The following is a 16,022-nucleotide window of genomic DNA, read 5'->3' as shown; positions in this document are numbered from 1 at the left end:
TCAATGGGGCTGACACACCACACACCTACCCAGGTGCGGCAGGTGGTGGTTGAGTGCTGCGGATCTGGGCTATTAACCTGTGGTCCCCAGACACACAGCATCACCTGGGAACTCGAGACATGCAGTATCTCCAGTCTGTGTCGCACCCTGTGAATCAGAATCTATATTTTAACATGCTCCCTGGGTGAGCTTGTTATGCACTTTAAAACCTGGAGGTTTTTGATTACTGATTCAGTCCCCACGCTAGTACATCAGTCTGTTCAGATTTTCTATTTCATCATGATTCAGTCTTGGTAGGTTGTATGTTTCTAGGAATCTATCCGTTCCTTCTAGGTTTCCCAATTTGTTGACATCTAATTGTGCACAGTATTCTCATGATCCTATGTATTTCCCTCACTTGTAACATAACCCCTTTCATTTTTTATTTTGCTTATCTGCATCCTCTCTTTTTTCTTGGTGAGTCTAGCTAAAGGTTTGTCAATTTTGTTGTTTACCTTTTCAAAGAAGCAGTTCTTAGTTTCATTTTTAGTCTCTGTTTTATTTATTTCTTCCCAACTCTTTGTTATTTCTTTTCTCCTACTGACTTTGGGCTTCATTTGTTATTCTTTTTCTAGTCCCTTGAGATATACAGTTAGGCTGTTTACTTGAGACCTCTTGTTTCTTGAGATAGGCACTTATCACTATGCTTAGAACTGCTTTTGCTGCATCCCATGAGTTTTTTTATGCAACATTCCATTTTCATTTGTCTCAAGGTGTTTTTTTTATTTACCTTTTGATCTCTCCTTAGACCCATCGGTTGTTCAGTAGCATGTTGTTTAATCTCCCCTTATTTCTGAATTCTTCAGTTTTTCTTTGTATAGTTAATTTCTAGTTTCATACCATTGTGACTGGAAAAGATGCTTGAAATGATTTCAATTTGCCTAAATTTATTAAGACTTGCTTTGTGGCCCAACAGGTGATCCATCTTGGAAAGTGTTCCAAGAGTATTTGAGAAGAATATGAATTCTGTTGCTTTAGGATGGAATGTTCCATATGTGTGTTACGTTCATGTGGTCTAATCTGCTGTTTAAGGCTGATGTTTCCTTACTGATTTTCTGTCTGGCTCATTTACCCATTGATGTAAGCGGGGTGTTAAAGTCCCGTACTATTATTGTATTGCTCTGTGTTTCTCCCTTTAGGTCTATTAGTATTTGCTTTATATATTTAGATGCTCCTATGCTGGGTGCATAAATATTTACAAAAGTTACATCCTGTTGTTGCGTTGATCCCTTTATCACTATGTAATGCCCCCCTTGGTCTCTTACTATAGTTTTCATTTTAAAGTCTCTTCTGTCTGATAGCTTTCTTATAGTTCCCATGTGCACAGAACATCTTTTTCCATACCTCCCTTTCTGTCTCTGTGCATCCTTACACCTAAAGTAAGTCTCCTGTGTACACATGAGCCTTGTTGCTGCTGTTTTTTATCCCCACTCTGTGTCTTTCGATTGGAGAATTTAGTCCATTACATTCAAAGTAATTATGGATAAGTAAGGATTTATCATGATTTTGTTAATTGTCTTCTGGTAGTTTCTGTAGTTCCCTTCTTCATTCCTTGCTCTCTCCCTTTGTGTCTTGGTGAATAGTACAGATTCTCACGGCTCCACTGCACCGATCCTCCAAATGATGCTGCTGCCCAGTAACATCCAAAAACCACTGCCAGGAGGATGTCACAGTATCCAGGCTTTTTCAAAAGGAAAACTTACCATTTCTTTCTTATGAGGCAATTGATTTGGGAGAATATAATAGGTTGAATGGCAGCCCCTGAAAAGATATGTCCCTGTGTTAATCCCCAAGACCTGTGCATGGGACCTTATTTGAAACAAGGGTCTTTGCAGATATAATTAACCTGGATTGTATGGATAGACCTTGAATCCAATGGCAAGTGTCCTTATAAAAAACAGAAGAGAAGACCCATGTGAAGGCAGGGAGAAAGAGACAGAGACAGAGATGGGAGGATGTGGCCTTAAGCCAAGGAATGCCTGGACCCACCAGAAGCTGGAAGAGGCTAGGAAGGATTCACTCCTAAAGCCTTTGGAGGGAGTATAGTTCTGCCCACATGTTGATTTTTAAACTTCTGGCCTCCAGGAATATGATGAGGAATTTCTGTTGTTTTAAGCCACCCACTTGGTGGTACTTTGTTATAGCTCTCCTAGGAAATGAATGTGGGGATGGGAGGGCTTCCGGATCTACATATACAAATAGGAAGAATACTTACAAAGTAGCAACGTTTGAAACATAAAATCAAAACTATGATGACGATCACAATGGTGCACAACAATGGGAATTATAATCATGTTGTCAGATTTGGGCATATCATGCTCCTAGATCCCCATTAGTTGGCCATCTCTGTCCTCAATTACTTGACGGTGGTTACAATTGCACAGAACCATTCATGTTCTCTTTCCTTGTTCCTCTTCTCCTAACTTACAAATAATAACACATATCTTTCTTTCATCTAGGTTAGTGTTTCCCAACTGATAGGCAGAGTAATGCATTTACCCATATGTCCAGTTCCCAGGACCTATGAATAGCTTACCTTGCATGGCCAATGGATATTGGCAATGTGATTAAAGATTTGGAGATGGAGAGATTATACCCTATGTAATCCAAGTGGGATCAACGTACTTATGGGGAACTAATAAAGGAAAAGGGAGAGAGATGTGATGACTCAGAGTAACACACAAGGGACATGGCAGACTCTCAAAGTGGAAAAAGGCAAGGAAATAGACTCTTCCCTACAGACAGAAGCTCTGCAACCCATTTTAGACTTCTGACCCCCAGGATTCTAAGATAATAAATGTGTGTTGTTTAAAGCCACTAGGTGTGTTGTAATCTGTGACAGCTATGAGAGGAAACTAACACATAAATCTTTTTTTTTACTTATCGCTTCTCCAAGGAATTTTCTTAGACATTTCTTCCTAACCACCTCCCTTTCTAGGATGAGATATTAATATCACAGATATAATGCATATCTGCTTACACACTGTGGTCCTTACGAGAGCCAGAATCCATTGTAGTAGCAATTCACCCTCCAAGAACCAGTTTGCTGAGAATGCATGAGCCACGTCATATCTTTCCTTCCTGGTACAGCTCATATCATCTGCTGTGTAAAGTTTCCACAAATAATCTAAGCTATTGGATTATAGAACCACTTTAATGACCACCTCTCCTGTTACCCAGTTTGAATTCATTGTTTGCCTTTAACTATCACATAGTTTATGCTTGAATGTCTCCTTTATCAATCAACCTCTTTGCAAAGGTAAAATAGTTAAGCTAAGCTCCAATAGCTAAGCTCTGTTGGAAATTTTTTTCGTAGGTTGGGCTGAAACATATCTTCTTTCAGCTTCCACACATGGGTCTTAACCCCACCCTTCGGAAAGACTCATGAAAGTACTTGGTTCCTTTCCTACCCAGCAGCCCTTAGTTGAGGATGTTCATGAACTCCCCCATCATCCTTCTCTTTACAAAGATGCACATTATGAGTTCCTTTTTAAAAAACCCTTTTATGATGTAATTATAAGTTCCTTTATTACTCCTATCAAATTTTTTTATCTAGCCACAAATGTACTTTTTTTCAAGGTCCGTCTTAAAGCTTGATATTCTCAAAACTAAACTGAGTTTGTCTTGGGTATAGTTTGACCCAAACAGAGAAGAAAAAGGTCTTACCTCCCTTTTCTATATAATGTTCCTATAGATGCAGCTTTGGGTAACAATATTTTTTATACACAATATGCTGTTGATTTATTACTGTTAGCTGAAAGATTCAACATTTGCTGATGCTAATCCTGTTGGGTATTGGAAAAATTTCAGGACTTCATGCTTATTCCAATTAGTTTCTACTGCATGCATCTCTCCACCCTTTTGATGTTTATTTAGAGCCAGTTCTGGTATACATCATAGGCACAGTCTCCTCCCAGCTTTTGAATATCTGCAAATATGACTATGCTTTTATGTTTTTCCATGTCATTAATACAATAAATACTAAACTTTCAGGATAGGGCTTGGGCCAAAGCCCTGAAGTTCACTGCCAGAAACCTCTCTTAAGGTAGACATTAATGGCTAACTTAATGAAGACTTAACTGGGTACATTCAACAACCATCTACTGATGTGACTCACTTTCCTTTTATGTGTGTGTGTGTGTCTGTGTGTGTATTCAATTCATAAGGCTTTAAGAAGATGCCTTGCTGATATCTCCTAGGACTACCTCATTTTCCTAATCTTCAGCATAGTAACTTTCATAAAATCAGGAGACTAGACCGATATGACTTGTTTTCAGTGGGCGCAGTCTGTCTCCTGGTCACCATCACTACCTCCTCTCGGGGCTCACATCCAAGCTTTGGTGTTGCATTCAGGATCTTACCCAGTGACTGGGCAGAAGCATCCTATAGACAAGACGTAGGCTAGGAGAGGGTTCCCTGCTCTGTGCCTCATGTTGCCCTGGGTGAAGCCCTGGTCTTGCTCTGAACGGAAACATCGGTAGAGAACATACTCTAGCTAAAGGCCGTAGGAGCCCAATGGTAGATCTGAAGTCTGGATGCATTGGACACCGAGCAGGAGTGAAGGCAGCCTGGCCAGACTCTGAAACTTCCGTCTATATTTTCCAGGCACAGAACTAAGGAATCACAGCTTTACAAAAGCAGTACCTCCAGAGCTATCAGGAGCTTCCTTGGGAGGCCAAGGATGCCACTGAAAAGGGGTGGGATGGAACGGAGGAGAGACAGAGGGCTGTGGATTCCAAATAGCAGAGAGGAAAACTCAAGATCTTCACCAAAAGACACGACTTCCAAATCTCCAACCCTTAAGCTCCCGTACCGGCACCAAGACCGTATTCACACCTCCACCAAGGTGGGCACTGCAGTTGAGGAAGCTCCAAAAAATAAAACGACCTCTCGGAGAAGCACTGTAAGACCTTTAAAGAGCTCAGAGTCCCAGAAAAGCCAACAAGAGCCCCCCAACAGAGCAGAGGCAGAGCTAATGGTGAAGAAAAAAATAGTAATACAATATAAGTTTAGTAAGTACGCTTGAAGTGTTAAAGGAGTATTTTTAGAAATACGAAGCAGGAACAAGCATGATGGAGAACCAACCAAAATAGTTGCTTAAAAAATGGTCGCTGAAAGTAAGAACTCAAAATTTGGTTTGAATAATTGAATTGACTCAACCAAAGAACCAGAGGGCTAGGGGATTTTCAAGAAACTCCCCAGAAGATGCCAGAATGGAAGGAAGGGAAGTCAGAAGAAAGAAAACTGGATAATAAGACTAGAAATTTCAATATCCAACTAATTGGAATTCCAAGGTGAAAAGAATTGGGGGTAAAATATACCTACCTAATGACTGAGAAAATCCTAGACCTAAAAAAGGTTTAAGACCTTGGATTAAAAGGGCAAAGGAAGCCAGTTAGGGTCAACAAGAAAACATGCCTTCCATAAGCCACCAAGAGAGCTATGTGATATCTCACTGGCCCCACGTGATGTGAGGATGTGTATCCCTGATTAACTGAGATCAGTCCTATTTCATCTATGAAATTGGTGGACATTTCATAGATGGAGTCTGCTTCCCAGGGGTTCTGCATCTGCTAACTGAAAAAAATCAGGTTTCTGTTAGCAAGGCAGGACCTTAAGTTTCTATGAAATTGATGAGTGGCTATTGAGCAATGAATAATGTCCGCTAGAGGTATTAATTGTAAAAAAAAATTAGGATAATTTGTCTGTTCAAATTATCAATTTTTAAATTATTTTCACATAGATCATGAACTAAAACTCCAGATGATAAGAACATAGTAAAGATAAGGGGGAAGAGAAAGAAAATGTAGTAATATGTGCATCAGCAAAATATTTCAAATACTAATTAGCTTTAGATAGTATCCTAGTTTTCTATTCTGCATTAACAACTCACCACAAACTAATTGGCTAAAAACAGCAGGTCAGAAGCACAGGCAGGGCTCAGCTGCGTTCTCAGGGTCTCACGAGGTCTCACAGGCAGTTGGCCAAGCTGGATTCTCAACTGGAGGCTTGTCATTGGCAGAATTACTTTCCCTACAGCTGTAAAATTCATGGTCACTTGCTTCTTCGAAGCCAACTATGGAAAGAGAAAATCTCTGCTTCTGGTCCCTGACCTCCAGATGTTCTTTGCTAGGGGTCACCTGATTCGGTTGGACCCACCCAGGATAATCTCCCTTTTGATGAACTCAAAGCCAACTGATTAAGGACTTCAATACAGCTGTTACATCCCTTGCAGAATCATGGTAATTGAAACAGTATGGTTTTGTTATAGGAACATTCCAAGAAAGAAACTGAACGTGATAGGCTAAGTCATTCATGCATATTTGGGAACATGATATATGACAGAGCCTGCATCACAATCATAGGATAATAAAGAACTAATTTTAAAAAGGTGTTAGACTATTTGTATCATCACATGGGAACAAACATTTGGAAGAATGTGTAAGTAAGTGATCAAGTAGAGGGAGAGAGTCAATCTAGATTAAATCCTTAAATATGAAGCCAACTATAAAGCTAATAGAAGGGAAAAAAAGATGTCTTTTTGACCTCAGAAGAACTCTAAAAGCACATACTGGGCGAGGAAATACTGGTCGGTTTGACTCTACCTACCAAAGTTAAAATTTGTGTTTAGTCACTAAATCAAGGTAGATGAGAACAGACACAAAAATTGTAAGTAAAACTAATATGGTATATACAATAATATTATACAGTAATTATTAAAACTAATATACAGTATACATAAGACTTTTTTCAGAATCAGCAATATAAGAAACCCACTAGGAAAATGTACAGAAATATGCAATTTAAAGAATGGAACGATGACAAAGATGAGATGTTAACATATGAATCTCTGATTATTAAAGAGGATAAGACATCAATGAAATAATATGTTCTACTCATGAGACTGACAAAAATCACAAATTAGGAAGTGACAGAGCAAGTATTCAAAGCATGTTCCTTTCATTCCAAAGCCCAATATGTGCCCACAGTAATATGAAGTCTAGGAAGGAAAACTGGATTTTTTCCAGCACGATGAGCAGAATTCAGTTCTCCACAGAGGGTCCAGGAGTGGGGCAAGGCATTTGCAGTGGGCACAAAATTTAAGAGGGTGCCAAAAATTAGTAATCAAGACAATTATTTTAATGAAGAATTTTTTTAAAACCACAGTTATGGGAAAGTGTCTTTGATGAACAGAATATCAAAATCTAAGTAAAAGCAATCCAATAATACATCACTGAGACTGAGGCAAAAGAAAAATATATATATGTATGTCCTTATAAATTTTTTTAGTGGTTCTTTTTTCCAGAACATTAAAGTAGTTGAAAAACTATTGAAAAATCAAGAAACCAGTGTATTAAAACTCACACTGTTTTGTGTTTAAATATGTATTTATACCTAATACAGAGATTATTTTAATTTTACTCTCCTAGTTTTGACAGAAGCAAACTCATCAGTACTATTCTAAACCAAAAACAAGAGAGGCCAAGAAGCTAATTTTGAAAATTTGTGACTGGCTCTGGGAGGATGCAGCCACCCTGGGGAGAAGGCACTGCTTGGACATTGGTTCTAATCTGCACTGGTTCAGCTTCCATTTGAAATGAGGAATCCAGGCCTATCTCACTGCATTTTTTACAAATTGAAGGTTGTGGTAACCTTGCATCGAGCAAATCTGTTGTACGCCATTTTCTCACTTCTTATCTCTCTAATTCTCACAATATTTTGAAGTTTTTCATTTTTATTATATGTGTTATGGTGATCTTTGATTCGTGATTACAGCTCACTGAAAGCTCTGGTGATGGTAGCAGTTCTTTAGCAAAAAATATTTTTAAATTAAGTCATGTCCATTGCTTTTTAGACATAATGCTATTGCCACACTTAATGGACTACAGTATAGTGTAAATATTACTTCTTTCTGCACTGGGGAACCAAAGAACTCATTCAACCCACTTGACTGCAATATACCTGTCTCACTGGGGGGTTTAAACCCCAAGCAAGTTGACTCTGGAAGGAAAAATGACAATGGAACATTGAGGGAAAACGATTTTTACCCAGCTTTATTCTCTGGTGGCAGGTCAAGTGCTAGAATCCCGTCCACCTCTGGGTCAATCTGCATGCAGCAAGCCCCTCTCCCCTCTGCCTCTGTTCCAGCCTCTGTCCTGAGCACCAGGCAGAGCTCTTTATATAGCAACACAGACAATTATGGCTCTTTGCCGGCAAGTATGCGAGCATGCATCTGTGAGCATTGCACGTGTGCAGTGAGCAAGCAGATCGGGGTCAGGTGAGGATCCTGGCTGTGGAACTCTCATTATCCTTACATGCCCTTGCTTGCAGTGGTCTGGAACTGACCAGCAGTATCTCCGAGGTATGTCTGTACCTCCTCTTGGTACCTCTGGGGACCTTATCAGGGAAACAGATCCCTCCTCAGTGGCTCCTTAAATAGTTTTGCAGACTCTAAAGCTCCACACAGGTGTGCCTCCTTGCTCATGAACTGTGCAGTCCCTGCCCATCCACAAATCAGCATTTGCTTGCAAAGCCTTTTTCCTTATTTGACTAGGGAATAAGATTCAGACTGCTCAATCTGGGGCCACAACAACTTCTGAAACAGCCTTTGTGATTTGTTTAAATCATCTAGTTAGAACATCACATTACCTTACAGCGGGCTATTGACAGCAGACAGATTTTCTCATCTAGTTGTAGTAAAGCAGTCTTTATGTCCATCTCTTCGGCATCCACCATAGGCTGACTCCCTGAGCAAGGAAGACATTACAATTAAAAAATAAAAATCTAGGTGTTGGCCCAGTGTCTTTGGATAAAGATTTTAAAAATCATTCAACCTGTAAATTTTCCAATTGCTTTTAAGACAAAAATGGACCTGAGCTGGATTATGATCCCTCATCTCTCTTACTCATTTAAGTTCTATCCCTTCAAATTCTGGTGATTTGTCTGTCACGAGATTGTCTGCTTATTGGAGCAGCAAGGAACTATGGTAATAGGTCTCAAACTTTAGACACCACCAGAATTATGTGGAACGCTTGTTAAACTCAGATTGCTGGGCTTCAACCCCAGAGTTTCTGATTCAGTAGGTCTGGGGTACTGTCAGAGAAATTGTATTTATAACAGAGTGCCAGAAACAATTGATGCTGCAGGTCCAGGACCCACACTTTGAGAAGCATTAAACTAGAGTAATGTGTGTAAATAGAAATATCTTGCTAAACAGTAAGATTCATTAGAGAAATACTGAGTATACCTGTTCTGTGTCACAGCTAAGTGGACACTTGTAATGGAATAAACCAAAAATGCACATGCAGACCACATCCTGGGCTGGTTGTTTGGAGTTGTGCTCTCCATTCTTGATGTGCACTCAGTCACCTGTGGACCTTGTTAAAACACAGATTCTGATCCAGCAGATGTGAGGGAAGGCCCTGGGGTTTTCATTTCTCCCCTGTGATAGTGCCATTCCACAGACCACACCTTACGTAGCAAGAAGCTAAAATAAACCCCATTTGATGCATCTTTTCATGAAGGTACTTGCAATTCATTCAAAGTAGAAGGCTTTTGCTCCTGTGAACAACTTGTAGAAAATACTTTCGATTCAGAAACGGGGTTTGTCACTAAAGTTGTGTTAATTAAAAAATAAATGTTTATTTTATGGCTTCTATGTAAGCACATCCTTAGAACTGTACGAGGTCAGGGTGTGCATATTCCCTCCAGTGAAGAAGTTGCAGGGAAACGTATAGGGTGTGGGGTAGATAGTACGAGATGCAGTCCCACAGTTGTTTGCCTCAGCATCTCCTCTATCTCTGTTCTGATCTTGAGCACCATCAGCTGTCTCAAGAGTTAATACTTCCAAGAAGGATGGCTTTCATTGGACAGTATTGCCGCTATGCAGTACAAAGCAATCTTATTGGAAGAGTTCACCCCAAGCAACAGAAAAGGCACTGTTGCCTTTGGCTGGTACATCACGTGTGGCCAATACAATGTAATTCATGTAGGCTGCCAAGGCCACCTCCTTCCAGCATCACCAAGCATTTTTACAGCTTGTTTTGTCTAGCACAGTCCCAAATATCCATATATTGGAGCTAAAGTAACCAACCCTTCTGATTCACTGGGAGCTCTCTGGTGTTTGGCACTGAAATTTTTTCCAGGGAAACCTATCCATCCAGGTAAACAGGAATATTAGGTCACCGTATATGGCAGCACATGTTGTTCCACTGAAATTCTGCTCAGTTCACACCAGTGTGGTAAGAGGGAATTCAGTTTGCACCTCTCATCCTCACCTGTGGTGGGATATTCTCTTTTTAAAATATTTTCATTTTAAAATAGATATTTTATTTAAAATACAATAGATATTAAGAGTAATATCTATTTTAAGATGTTATCATTTGATTTTCAAGTTTTACTTATTGCCCTAATTTAACATATAGGAAAGTGCAAATATATGTACAGCTCAATGACTTCTCACAAAACATATTCTATTGTGTAACCATCATTTAGATTAATAAACAAAATGTTACCTGCACCCTAAAAGTCACCCCATGCTCCCTTTCAATCATTATTCTCCCCCAAGAGTAATAACAGGTATGTATTTTTCAATAGCTTAGTAAATTATTACAAGGCAAACACCCTTGTAACCATAACCCAGGTCAATAAATAGAATGTTTCCACTCATAGGAGAAGTCTCACTGTGTGCTACATCCCAATAGCAATCTGTAGCTCCCAGCTCCAGGCAAGTTCACTCTGGATTCAGTGAGACTGAATAATGGCAAAGAAACATTTGTCGGGGGAAAAGGTCTTATACCAAGACTTATTCTCATGATGGCAGGTAGAACACTAGAATCATATCTGCCTCCAGCAAGTCTGTGGCTCCCCTCAACCTCCATCTCCACTAGTGGGAGGAGCATTAGGTGGACTGCTTTATACAGCAACACAGAGAGTTATAGCTCATTTCCAACAGGTGTGCAAGCATGCACCTGCAACACTGAAATCTGTTGTTGAAAGGGATTAGACTGCTCAAGGAATCAAGAATGTTCAATGTAGCCTTTTTCCCTGCTTCATGTAATTGGCAAACAAACAGAGGTGACATTTTTTATTAGCACTGAATTCCTCTTAAAGAAAAAGCAAGGATTCTTTGATACAAGCAGGAGAGTTGTGGAGTTCTAAGCAGAAGTAACCCTGTAAAGCTCTCCATTTTGCATGCTTGAGAGACGTCACTGAACTGGATAAGCCTTTAGTTCCTTCTTCCAATTCTCAAGCTCTCACACAAGCCATGGACAGTGAGACAGCAAGAGACGATGCTGCCAAGTAAGGTCTGCCACCTGGGAGCTGCCGGCCTCCACCCTTCAGCTGGGGTCCAGAACACCCACAAGGACCTCAGCTGCACCCTGCTGGGTCCTTCTGAGGCCACCCTTCTCTGTGATGTCCTCACAAGTTTAAATGAAAGCAGCAGAACTCCAGTGGAGCATAATAAAACATAGATTTAGAAACATATTGGGGTAAATAAAACACTAGCAGGCTCCTGAGAGAGAGAAAAAGAAGGAACAGTAGGGGGTATTTATTTTTTTTCTGCAGAGCCAGGGTTGAGATGGGCATGAAAATCCCCATGGAATTCAGATAACTCCTCTTGCGTGTGGGATTTCATGGGAACGTTCCCAGAGTTGTTAGGGTTCTATCCAGATGATGAACTAGCTAATAAATTAAAATGGTAAAAAGAAAGAAAAAAGAGCCCCGGTCTCTGGGTACAGTTGATTGCTACCATTTTGCAAAGACAGCCGCAGCTGCAGGATGCAATAGACAAGACGAGAGCCAGAGCTGCAGCAATGCTATTCTCAGAGGTCTGCATCTGCTTGTCCCTTCAGCTGCTGTGTGATCTCCCTGAGACAGGAACATAAATAAATGTTGCCTCAGACAGCATCGAATACAAAAGCTGTATATTTGAAATTAATTGTTTTCTGGCAAAATTCCATAAAAAATATCATGCTTTCAGTTGAAGCACTTCTATGTAAAGCCAATTAAGCAAGGTAAGCAACAAATGGCCTGAGGTCAATAAGGATGTTGGATATGGTTCAGCGATGAGACAGGCTGTGCTGGTCACCATCTGTGGAAGCAAATTCAGACACCATTTCTAAAGAAGGGTGTCAGGACATATTGGAAGCAAGATAACATATAGAAAGAAACCGGACCTGCAGAAAACCTTCCTTTTCTTGTATTCTGTCTTCTTTCTTCATCAGCATCACCTCCATTCTACCAAATTCCATTCCTGAGGAAGACCCAGCCATCTGACAAATAGATATACCTTGGCGTGAGGGTACGTTGGGGTGCTTCTGCCCAGGGACATACATCTATCACTAAGCCACACATGATGGTAACAGCTGAATTTGCATAGCATAGAATTCATTCACTTTAAATGTGCAATTCAACCATTGTGACATCACCACAGTCTAGTTTTAGAACATTTCCGCCACCCCCAAAAGATCCCTCTTGTCCATTTGCACTTAGTCAATCCCAGTTCCCATCCCCAGCACCAGGCAACCACTAAAATAATCCCTGTATCAGGGATAGATACATGAAATTTGGGTATTGCATACGAATGGAATCATGCGGGGAAGGAAGACAATTAACATAAATATCCAGTATGCCAGGTAAGAAAAATCAAACATATAAAGGAATTCTCCTCTCTTTCCTCCAAGGACTGTAACAGATTTTATTTTTCACATTTAAACCTTTCATCCATTTTAAATTGATCCAGAATAAAGTTTCAACTATTTTTTTTTCCAGATGTACCCCAACTGTTGCAATTCCATTTTTTAAATAGTCCATTCATTCTCCTGGTTGAGATGTTTTCTGAATTGGATAGTAAATTCCTGTGAGTTTTTTGCCTTTGGTCTCCCATTGTGGTCTACGTTTTTTCTGTTCCATCTATCACATCATGTGCCATTACCACACCTTTAAATTTGTTCTCGTATTTGATAGTACTAGTCTCTACTCTTTGTTCTTGTCTGTGAAAAAATGTCCTCATCATTTTTGTTTGCCAGCTTTTTCCCAATACATTTTATCTGTGGTGGGAAAGACCTTTATAACTCCATCTCAAAGTGAAGAAACTATTAAAAAGATTGATACATTTGTTTATACAGCAGTAAGTTCTTCTAAACAAGAACTAAAAGAAACAAAACCCTATAAGCATCATTAAAACACAAATAACAAACTGAAGATTAAATATTTGTAACTCGTACAACTCCTATTATAGATAATGGGTTAATCTCCCTAATGTCAAAGGAGTTCCTAGAACTAAAATGACCAAGTGAAATAGGTAAAATATATGAATAATTCACAAAGGCTGCTAATAACCCAAGTTAAATAGTCTCACCCTCAGTCTTGCTCTGTTCTTTCTTTCTTGTCTGGAAGTGGCCCTAACAGTGAGATCAGTAAACAAACTCAACATGCTTTAGGGGAACCCTTGTTTCCCCAGATTAAAATTGGGCTTGGAAGGATGATACTGTGTTAGGGAAGGGAGAAAAAAGACAATTCCTGTACTCAAGGAGCTCTTAGTAATTATTGAAGCCCACGTACAAAGACCACCAGAGAAACCCTCCAAGCACTTAAGGTATCAGTAGTGTGTCAAATGGGAAATTAGGAAAGGGGATTTGTAGACTGGTTTTAGGACAGTTAATCAAGGCCTAAGGAAAGACTGATGAGAACTTGTAAATTGGATGAACTGCTAGAACAGTCAGTGATCTTATCCTTGGAACACATGGGTCCAGGCAGAATTACTGGTAAAGCAGTTTTTTTATGGACTCATCTCAGAACATACTGATCTGAAGGAGCTGGTATTTGAACTTGAATTTGGATCATTTTGTTACATGTCACCATGTGAGACATTTTATCTGTTTCGTGAGTTATAGAACACAATTACGAGTTGTGATTTCTGTTTTCATTTTTCATGGTTTATATAGCTCTTTTATATCCACCGCGACTGATCCATTAGGTATGTACTACAATATTCATTTTATAGATGAGGAAACTGATACACTATGATTTTAAGTATTGTGTCTAAATTCCCACAGTTATTAAGTGGCAGAGCTGAGTTGCATTCAGGGTCATTTCTGTCTCTCTCCGAAGACTGGGATTTGAACATCCACTCCACATGCCTCCAAAGCAGAGATTCTTTACTCGGTATACAGGAAATATCTTCAGAAGGATTCATAACTCCCGATGTTGTATGCTAAATTTTGGGTATGTGCGCATTTGGGGGAGGGGAAAGAGAATGTCTATATCCACCTGATTCTCAATGGGTAGGTGAGCCAACAAAAAAGGTTAAAAATCTTCACGCTAGAGAACTTGTCTCCCCAAATTTAGGACAGCTCGGTCCCACATTAGGGTAGAGAGTGGACATCTATTTATTTTAAAAATAAAATGGGAAGGATCATTTTTTTAGAGCCAAAATATGGATTGGGTTTCTTATTTGTAGCTTCTCTGGAATTAAAGAACTAAACAGGAAGCGGATAATGACCTTGGATTGAGAACCCATGGAAAAGAGAATCCATGGGTCCACGTAGCCAGTAGACCACCTAGGGAAAGTCGCGCAGGGCATCTGAAAGCCATCAAGCGCCTCTGGCTCTTTGAATCACGTCCATTTATCCCAGCCAGACCCAAGAGGAAAGTGATTTCAAAAGTGATTTCTCTCCGCAGTTCATACGAATTTGAAATGAAAAGTAGACTTTCAACTTCTTCCCTCCAGGGTCTCACCTCCAAAGATTGCCTTTTTAAAATGAGAAAAATTAATTTAATTCATACTATAATTGGTAAATTTGTTTTCCCAAGAACAAGAAAAGTTGCTTCAAATGCAAATCACGAAGGAGTCTGGGGATTAGCAGAAGTAGTGCGTGAGGACGTACAAACACACAAAAAAGCCCTGTTTCTCCCTTATGGCTTGTCTCAGACTTTGCTCTCCAAGACGAAGGGAATACAACTTCTTGAAGAAAAAGATAATCAACTAACAGCAACAGCCGAAAGCCCCCAACAGTACAGACACAGAGTTTAGCATCGTGTTTTGAATAGGAGCAGGACACAAAATGACCAAGCAGCTCACAAGACACAGCCAAAGAATATTGTCAATATTCTGGGAAACCTGACGATTCCCTCCATTTTTCAAGACTTCACAGCAGGCATTTTTTTCATATACTGATCACTATCGCAGTCAACCTGCAGCTGTTGGCACATTTCTGAGTAAACGTTAATTTATAATAATGCATTGTTTGTCACAGAAGAGGAGGGGGAAATTGAACTCTTTCTGTCCGTCTGGAGATGGTGAGCAGCTGGTTTAAGTCAGGGATTTGACATATTTCATTTTCCAAGTATCTCACCACCTTAACACACCAGCCCATTAGCTGCTGCCCTGGAGTCCAAGTTGGTCTCTATCATTCCCCATTATTCTTCAACCATCTAGCTGAGGGTTTCCTCACCCTTGGGACTTTTGCATCCTGTGAAACAAGTGTCTGAGAATTCATGAGAAGAGACTGTGCCACACTAGGGCAGAGGTTTTTCATCAGTCAGACTCTGAAATTAACCATAACCAGACTGCATGCATGCCTGAAGTCAAATTATTCATATGAAAGGGGAAACACAACAGCAATTTTGCAGCTGAAAAAGATTGCCTGGATCATGCCTGTGGCAAAACCATTAAAACACATCAGAAACAAACAAAAACAAACAAAGGCAAACACAAATGGGCCTCATATCCCTCTGACTGTTCAGCTGGTAGAAGGTCCCATCCAGATGTGTGCCCCTGAGAGACACTGAGATGGATCTTCACTAGAAGCTCTGAGAGCCAAAGAATGAATGAGTAATGTCAGAAATGTGCAAATGCATGCCAAATGAGGGCACTCTAAGTTTTGTCAGATGAGAAGTACTTAACTTGGACGTCTGTGTTGTCCCAAAGCCTGATGATACATAGCTGGCTCATTGATCTTACTCTGCTGTCGCCTAAT

General features: G+C 40.0%; 1 long non-coding RNA gene across 2 annotated transcripts in view; it reads right to left on the bottom strand.

Annotated features, from left to right (window-relative positions):
* LOC118968716 (uncharacterized) overlaps positions 1 to 16,022 on the bottom strand; it is a 352,931-nt gene that overhangs the window by 318,135 nt on the left and 18,774 nt on the right. For both annotated transcript variants that reach the window (XR_012127177.1, XR_005056509.2), the window contains exon 2: positions 8,689 to 8,786. This is a non-coding gene — a long non-coding RNA (uncharacterized lncRNA). The remainder of the gene's footprint in view (positions 1 to 8,688; positions 8,787 to 16,022) is intronic.

The sequence above is a fragment of the Manis javanica genome, chromosome 18, assembly GCF_040802235.1.
Source record: "Manis javanica isolate MJ-LG chromosome 18, MJ_LKY, whole genome shotgun sequence".
Lineage (NCBI taxonomy): Eukaryota > Metazoa > Chordata > Mammalia > Pholidota > Manidae > Manis > Manis javanica.
Note: the sequence above shows the minus strand (reverse complement) of the source record. Positions and strands in the feature narration are given on the sequence as shown.